Consider the following 8,429-nt stretch of genomic DNA (forward strand, 5'->3'; position numbering starts at 1 on the left):
AATAAATAAACGCTTAAGGGACAGACAAGGGGTAACAAAGGTTTAGGAAGAAGAATTAAAGCAGGGAAAGTGGCCACGCGATGCCAAAGGCTGTTTTTCAGAGAATGTGGGTGGAAAACCTTGTCTCAGGATCCGATTCTACACTCGTAATACGCACCCCACTAGCCTCCCCTCATTCCCCACTAGATCCTGCCTTTATTTAAAATGTTGATATTTTGTTCATCGTGGAGTTTTTTTGTTCATTTTGACTTTTTGGAAATACTGTGTTAAATATTATTTATCTCGATGACTGAAGTTTTCAATACCTCCTTCAATTTTGCTCCCAAGGTGAATGTCTCACTGCCCCAAGTCCCAGCTCCAGGAGGAGGAATAACTAGGGTAGTAGGGAAACAAACAAACTCAGTGTCTTGCAAGCCAAGTGAAGAAGGTTTATCAAGAAGACGCTGGCTGACAGGATGAACGTCAAAAATGTCATGCTTAAGTGAAAGAAACCAGACACAAAAGGTCGTGTACTGTGTAATCCTGTTTATAAGAAAAGTCCAGAAAAGGCATATCTGTAATCTACAGAGACAGAATTTAGATTAGAAGTTGCCAAAGCTGGGGAGGCACGTGAAGGGGTAGTGTCTGTAAGGGGGCATGAGTTTCTTTTCAGGCATGATGGTAATATTCCAAAATTAGACTGTGCTTGCCTAACTCTATAACTATTTAATTATACACTTCTAAAGGTGCCTTTTGTGGTATATAAATTACACTGTAACAAAGCTGTTTTTTTTTTTTTTAAACGGCTCTGATGTCCTGCTAGCCATCTTTTTTTTTTTTTTTTTTTTAATTTATTTTATTTATGGCTGTGTTGGGTCCTCGTTTCTGCACGAGGGCCCTCTCCAGCTGTGGCAAGCAGGGGCCACTCTTCATCGCGGTGCGCGGGCCTCTCGCTATCGCGGCCTCTCCTGTTGCGGAGCACAGGCTCCAGACGCGCAGGCTCAGCAACTGTGGCTCACGGGCCCAGCCGCTCCGCGGCATGTGGGATCCTCCCAGACCAGGGCTCGAACCCGTGTCCCCTGCATTGGCAGGCGGACTCTCAACCACTGTGCCACCAGGGAAGCCCCAAAGCTGTTTTTAAAAAAAGAAAAAAGGTGGGGGAATCAGGCTCCCTGACTTCAGACTATATTACAAAGCTTCAGTAATCAAGACAGTTTGGTATTGGCACAAAAACAGAAATATAGATCAATGGAACAGGATAGAAAGCCCAGAGATAAACCCACACACATATGGTCAACTTATCTTTGATAAAGGAGGCAAGCATATACAGTGGAGAAAAGACAGCCTCTTCAATAAGTGGTGCTGGGAAAATTGGGCAGGAACATGTAAAAGTATGAAATTAGAACACTCCCTGACACCATGCACAAAAATAAACTCAAAATGGATTAAAGACCTAAGTGTAAGGGCAGACACTATCAAACTCTTAGAGGAAAACATAGGCAGAACACTCTATGACATACATCACAGCAAGATTCTTTTTGACCCAGCTCCCAGAGAAATGGAAATAAGAACACAAATAAACAAATGGGACCTAATGAAACTGAAAAACTTTTGCACAGCAAAGGAAACCATAAACAAGACCAAAAGACAACCCTCAGAATGGGAGAAAATATTTGCAAATGAAGCAACTGACAAAGGATTAATCTCCAAGATTTACAAGCAGCTCATGCAGCTCAATAACAAAAAAACGAACAACCCAATCCAAAAATGGGCAGAAGATCTAAATAGACATTTCTCCAAAGAAGATATACAGATGGCCTACAGACACATGAAAGAATGCTCAACATCATTAATCATTAGAGAAATGCAAATCAAAACTACAATGAGATATCATCTCACACCGGTCAGAATGGCCATCATCAAAAAATCTAGAAACAATAAATGCTGGAGAGGGTGTGGAGGAAAGGGAACACTCTTGCACTGTTGGTGGGAATGTAAATTGATACAGCCACTATGGAGAACAGTATGGAGGTTCCTTAAAAAACTACAAATAGAACTACCATACGACCCAGCAATCCCACTACTGGGCATATACCCTGAGAAAACCATAGGTCAAAAAGAGTCATGTACCAAAATGTTCATTGCAGCTCTATTTACAATAGCCAGGACATGGAAGCAACCTAAATGTCCATCGACAGATGAATGGATAAAGCAGATGTGGCACATATATACAATGGAATATTACTCAGCCATAAAAAGAAATGAAATGGAGGTATTTGTAATGAGGTGGATGGAGTTAGAGTCTGTCATACAGAGTGAAGTAAGTCAGAAAGAGAAAAACAAATACAGTATGCTAACACATATATATGGAATCTAAGGGAAAAAAAAAAAAAAAAAGGCCATGAAGAACCTAGTGGCAAGACGGGAATAAAGACACAGACCTACTAGAGAATGGACTTGAGGATATGGGGAGGGGGTGGGGTGAGATGTGACAGGGTAAGAGAGTGGCATGGACATATATACACTACCAAATGTAAAATAGATAGCTAGTGGGAAGCAGCCGCATAGCACAGGGAGATCAGCTCGGTGCTTTGTGACCACCTAGAGGGGTGGGATGGGGAGGGTGGGAGGGAGGGAGATGCAGGAGGGAAGAGAAATGGGAACATATTGTATATGTATAACAGATTCACTTTGTTATAAAGCAGATGCTAACACACTATTGTAAGGCAATTATACTTCAATAAAGATGTTTGAAAAAAAAAAAAAAAAAGAAAAAAGGCCAAATAACATGAAAATTGAGAATTAAGCATTGAATGAATAAATGAATGAGTGAATGAGTGAATGACTCAACAAATGGGCACTGTCCCTAAACAAGAGTGCCATGACGCGGGAGCAGAAAGAACTGAGTCGAGAGGCTCAGATTGTTCCTTAGTAAGTCAGAGGAGGGAGTGATGTGTCATGCAGCCTCGTATACACCCCCAAGAATGCAAATTTGTATAAATTTTCTGGAACCCAAAATATCAATGTACATCAAGAAACCTAAAAATGTGCGTTGCATTTTGTGCTTGTGCATTGCATTTTGATGCAGTAATCCCATTTCGTGAAATCTATTTCAGGGAAAGAATCGCAATGTTGGAGGACCTATTTTGCCCACATATGTCTGTCTATTCCGGAGCTGTTTGTAATATTGAAAAAAGGAAATCAACCATGACCAACTGGTTAAAGGACATATGAGCACCTAAAAGACAGACTATTATACAGTCAGTACAATAATGTTAATGATGATGGGAATATTCTGGAACATAAATTGGAAAAAGGCTGACAAAGTATAAATAGAGTATGGAAACAACCATATGGAATTACCTGTACACAATGGTAACATAGTAACAGTGATGACCTTGTTTATGGATTTCTTTTTACTCTCTGTCAACACTGGGAGAGGACATTTTCATACGTTATCTCTTTTAATCTTGACACAAAGCTCGTGAGTTAGGTATCACTTTTCAATTTTACAGATGAAGAAATGAACACTGAGATTTAAGGAAACTCGTGCAGGGTCACACAATTGGCAAGAGGTAGAACCCAAACTTTGCTAGCTCTCACCTCTGTGCTCATAACTGTTATGCTATGTATATTTTTCTTCTTTGTTACAAAAAGTGTGAAAATGGAAACATTTGGACTAACTGTGAACTCTGGTCTAAAAGCAACAGCTACCACTTATCGTTGGTATTGTCCCAATAGATTGTCCGAGGCAGTCACAGAGAGAGCTTTCCCGAGGATCGAAGAATCCCTCGCAGCCGGTGAGGTGGGGTTTTCTGTTGTTATTCCCATTTCACAGACGCAGACACTGAAGTTTGGAAGAAACAATCGTGGCTCAGGGTCAAGCAGCAGGGACTGAGGGGAGGGGCCTAGGACCCCTGCGGGCTGATCCCAGGCGAACTCCTGACAGCTCATGTTCCCCAAGAGGGCGGGAACTTGCTGGCGCTGAGAGAAGGCCAAGGGTCAAGGGCCAAGGGTCAAGGACCAAGGGTACCACGGGCAACCAGGCAGCACTGGAGGAGCCGGGCATCAGGTGCGGGAAGGAGGACTTAGGTTGGCCTCATGCTGAGTCACTGGAGAGAGCTGATGCGTGGGACTGAGGGCAAACACCAGGGATCTTGGTGGCGCAGCAGACAAAGCCCAGCCCAGGTGCTGAGGATGCTCTTCTGCAAGTCACCTCTCAGAGCGGCCAGGCCTTGGACCTCAGAAATCTGCAGGCCAGCAGTGTTCTTCGGGGAGTGGGGCCCAGATCATCAAAAGCAAATGGTAAAAAGTGAGGCCAACAAGTTAAAAGAAGGCAATAGGGCCCGTGCTGGACCAGGGTTCAGGAATTCAGGGATGGGTTGTTGGGCTTTAGTGCTGAGATTGACGGTGGAGTCAGTCCAAAGCCAAGTGATCCCAGGTCCCTATGGGTCAAAGGTCAGCAGCAACACTGGAGCTTTCCTACGTGTCCTGACCCCATGCCCAGATACAGAGGAAACCCCTCACGTGAGAGCCAGTGGCCTCTGACACGCCTCAGGAGCTAGTGCGTGGCGGAGGGAGCTGGCTCAGGGGCAATCTGCCCCTGTCTTCCTGTGTGACCTCGGGCTGACAGCCTCCCCTCTGAGCCTCGATTTCCCCGCCTGTTATCAAGAGTTTCTAGCAGCAGATGCTATCGTAAGCACTGCGCACGTGTTGGCTCGATCCGCACAACACTCCTGTGAGGCTGGTCTCATGGTCTTCACCCCTATTTACAGATCACGGGACAGAAGCCCCAGGAGGTGAAGGGACTTGTCTGGAATCCCAGGCAGCAGGGAGAGGAGGTGGGATTTGAGTACAACCCATCGGGTCCCAGGTTCTGGGCTCCGGCTGCCCCTGGGCCGAAGCTACGGGCTTGTGAAAATGAAGCTGCATAAAACACCAGGTGACTGGCTCTGACCGTGGTCTCCCTGCCACCACCAAAGGCAAACGCTGGGTGGTGTCTCGAGGTCTGGGCTGCACCCGGGAGATCCTGCCCCTCCAGAGGCGTCAGAATGTTCCAGCTGACAGGAGAGAATTTTTTTTTTTTTTAATTTTATTTATTTATTTATTTATTTATTTATTTATTTTTGGCTGTGCTGGGTCTTCGGTTCGTGCGAGGGCTTTCTCTAGTTGCGGCAAGTGGGGGCCACTCTTCATCGCGGTGCGGGGACCGCTCTTCATCGCGGTGCGCGGGCCTTTCACTATCGCGGCCCCTCCCGTTGCGGGGCACAGGCTCCAGACGCGCAGGCTCAGCAGCTGTGGCTCACGGGCCCAGCTGCTCCGCGGCATGCGGGATCCTCCCAGACCAGGGCTCGAACCCGTGTCCCCTGCATTAGCAGGCAGACTCTCAACCACTGCGCCACCAGGGAAGCCCGACAGGAGAGAATTGAACCAGTTCCTCCTGTGTGCATTTCACTTAAAGCTGTTAATGAATTAAATGGCTTAAACTTGAAAAAAAAAAACATACACCGAATATATATTTCAATGGACTCCCCGCTGTCTCTGTCTTGTGTGAGTCCTTGATTCTCCCAGTTTGTCATCCTCCTTCCGTTTGTGTCCCTGTGGGGACCGGGAGAAGACTCAGTGGGGAAAGCTATGCGGTGCCTGTCAGGACTGACAGGGGTGGGGTAGACTGGGGAGAGGGAGTGGGCACTGGTGGAAGGCTTCATGGGGAAAGAATCACAGAAGAGAGCAAGGTCCCCGGGGATGGAGGTGGAGAGAGCCGTGAGAAGTGGGGGGAGACCCCTGAGAAGGATGGAGGGATCTGTAGGGAGCCAGGGCTTGGGGTGACATGAGCCCTCGGGTTTAAGAACAGGAGGTCCTATGGCTCTTCAAGGGAATTGCTTGGATGGGTCTCATCCCGGATTTCAGACGGTAGCACCAGGAAGTCAGCCCCACAAGGGCATGGACCCGGTGGCTTGTCCACCGCTGTGTCCCCGGGACCAGACCAGGTCGGTCAGGTACGCTGTAGGTGTCAGTACTGATGACTGATTGATTGAGTAATTGAGTAGATGAGTGTAGGACACAGGCCTTGACAATGAAATCAGAGAACAGCCATATTTGGATAACCAACAAGGAAGACTCAGCCCCTTAGGGATGGAGAAAGGATTTGACCATCTAGGGGCTTCGCCACATACATATTTTAAGAATGACAAACTTTCAGAGGAACCCGGCCTCTGCTGAACCAGGCCATGGGAATTCTTGGTGCAGAAGCTTGTCCAGAATAAAGCCTAACCCATGTTTATAATTTCCCTTTTCAGCTCTCATCCCCTGTGATTAAAAAACAAATCAGTGAAGGGTGTGCTCGCCGCCGTTCTGAGTTCCTCCTAGAGTCACTGGGCTCAGGAGGAACTTGGTGCTGGCAGCCCCGGGGCAGAATCCTCGAGCAGATGAAGGCATCATTCATGCCTCTTGGCTGCGCTGGACCATCTTAGGAAGGAGGCAACTTGGTGTTGGGCAGCGGTGAGTAGGTAGAGGAGGCAGGGGAAGGAGTAAGTGCACGCAGGCTCCGAGTCTGTGGCACTCATACTGCAGCACCGAGGCAGCTGCCAGGACAGGCGGGCGGCACGCCCTTTCCCACCCAGGTGTCTGGGTGCCCCTGATGCTTGCAGTGCTGTGTTGAGAAGGATTCTGAAGCTGAATCTGGGCTTAGTGGAAAGAGTAGTCCGAGTCATTAATAATGTCTGCCGTGGGACTGGGGAGGGGAGAGGGATGGTTCATTTGTTACTTCTTGGCTAGAAATGGATAGTGAGACCAAGCAGTGAAGGCTAGTGCATATCTGGCTGAGGAACTTGGACTTGATCATGGATACCAAGTGTTTTAAGCTTAGTTTCTCCATTTTAAAAAGAGTACCACAACCAGGGGCTTCCCTGGTGGTGCAGTGGTTAAGAATCCGCCTGCCAATGCAGGGGACACAGGTTCGAGCCCTGATCTGGGAAGATCCCACATGCCGCAGAGCAACTAGGCCCGTGAGCCACAGCTACTGAGCCAGTGCTCTGGAGCCCACGAGCCACAACTACTGAGCCTGTGCCCCACAACTACTGAAGCCCGCACGCCCTAGAGCCCGTGCTCTGCAACAAGAGAAGCCACCACAATGAGAAGCCCACGCACCACAACGAAGAGTAGCCCCCGCTCGCCGCAACTAGAGAAAGCTTGTGCGCAGCAACGAAGACCCCACACAGCCAAAAGTAAAAAATAAAAAAAAGGAGTACTACATCCAGAAAATTTCTGGGTAGATATTGAGGATTTCTTGGAAAAGGCAAGACTTGGGTTGAGCTTTAAGAGATGAGTATGATGCAAAGAAGCAGAACAGAGGGAGGTGGGTGTTTCGGACACACCCGGCATCTGCCTGGAAGCCCTCTGAGACAGAAGGAAGCAGTCCAAGGATGGGTAGCTAGGTGTCCGACAGAGCAAGGCTGGTGAGGAGACCTGGGCTGGTGGACAGAGCAGCCTGGCACAATGAAGCATCTCGCTTGCTTATCCCATCTATTGCAAGACAAACCATCTTAGTTCTTTCCAGTAATATCTTCCAACGTCACAGACTCAAGGCAGTTATAATAAGCCACTAAGAGCAGAAATTTGATTTTCACGGAGCACAGGACAAGAAGAGGAAGTTGAGTTAGATATTCAGAGACTCTCTAGCCCTGGAAGAGGATGGAGAGAGAAATATGTGCTACCAAAGATGGAGGGAGGGGGCTAAGGTTTAACGAGCTGACCCTCAGGGCCTGGCTCACCGCATCTTCATGTGCTGCAACCCTCGACCTGCAGAGAGAGGTTCCCATTTCCTTTCTCGAAGTGGAAATCATGGCTCAGCATGTTTACACAACTTGCCCAGGGTCACACAGCTAAGTCAGCAGGATCAGAATGGCTCAGTGTGTCTCCGAAGCTAAAGTCCCTCCGCTGCCCACCGGGCTGCGCTGTCTTCCCTTGAAGCTTCCTGGAGAGCTGGAAGGAGGGTAACGATCACCTGTCCGGCACGGTCCGAGGGCAGGACGGGCAAAGCCAGGTCACCTGTTCCCGTGGGCCAGGCCGTGTGTGCGGGCCTCAGCACGAGCGGGTCTCCTGTGATCCCTGGAACCACCTCACGAGTCGTCCACAACTCCTAGCCTCATTCTGGTCCAAACCTCCATCACCCCTTGTATGGACCAAATTGGGTCTTCCTGCTTCCACTCGGTCACCATCCTCAAATCTCCCCCCAACGCTATTAGCCCAGCAATATGTGCTGTCCGAGAGGCCTCTGTGAAGAGCCCGCCTCATTGTCACCCTCAACCCCCCACCTACATGTAGAAACCGTCAATACTTTGTTCTCAGGATGCAACCCCGCCTCCCTAACCTCGTCTCCAAGGCAGGACTTGCCCAACCCCACGGCCGCGGCTCCAGCCACGCTGGTCTCTCAGACCCTCACACACAAG

Source organism: Balaenoptera acutorostrata, chromosome 5 (genome assembly GCF_949987535.1).
Source record: "Balaenoptera acutorostrata chromosome 5, mBalAcu1.1, whole genome shotgun sequence".
In the NCBI taxonomy this organism is placed as follows: domain Eukaryota; kingdom Metazoa; phylum Chordata; class Mammalia; order Artiodactyla; family Balaenopteridae; genus Balaenoptera; species Balaenoptera acutorostrata.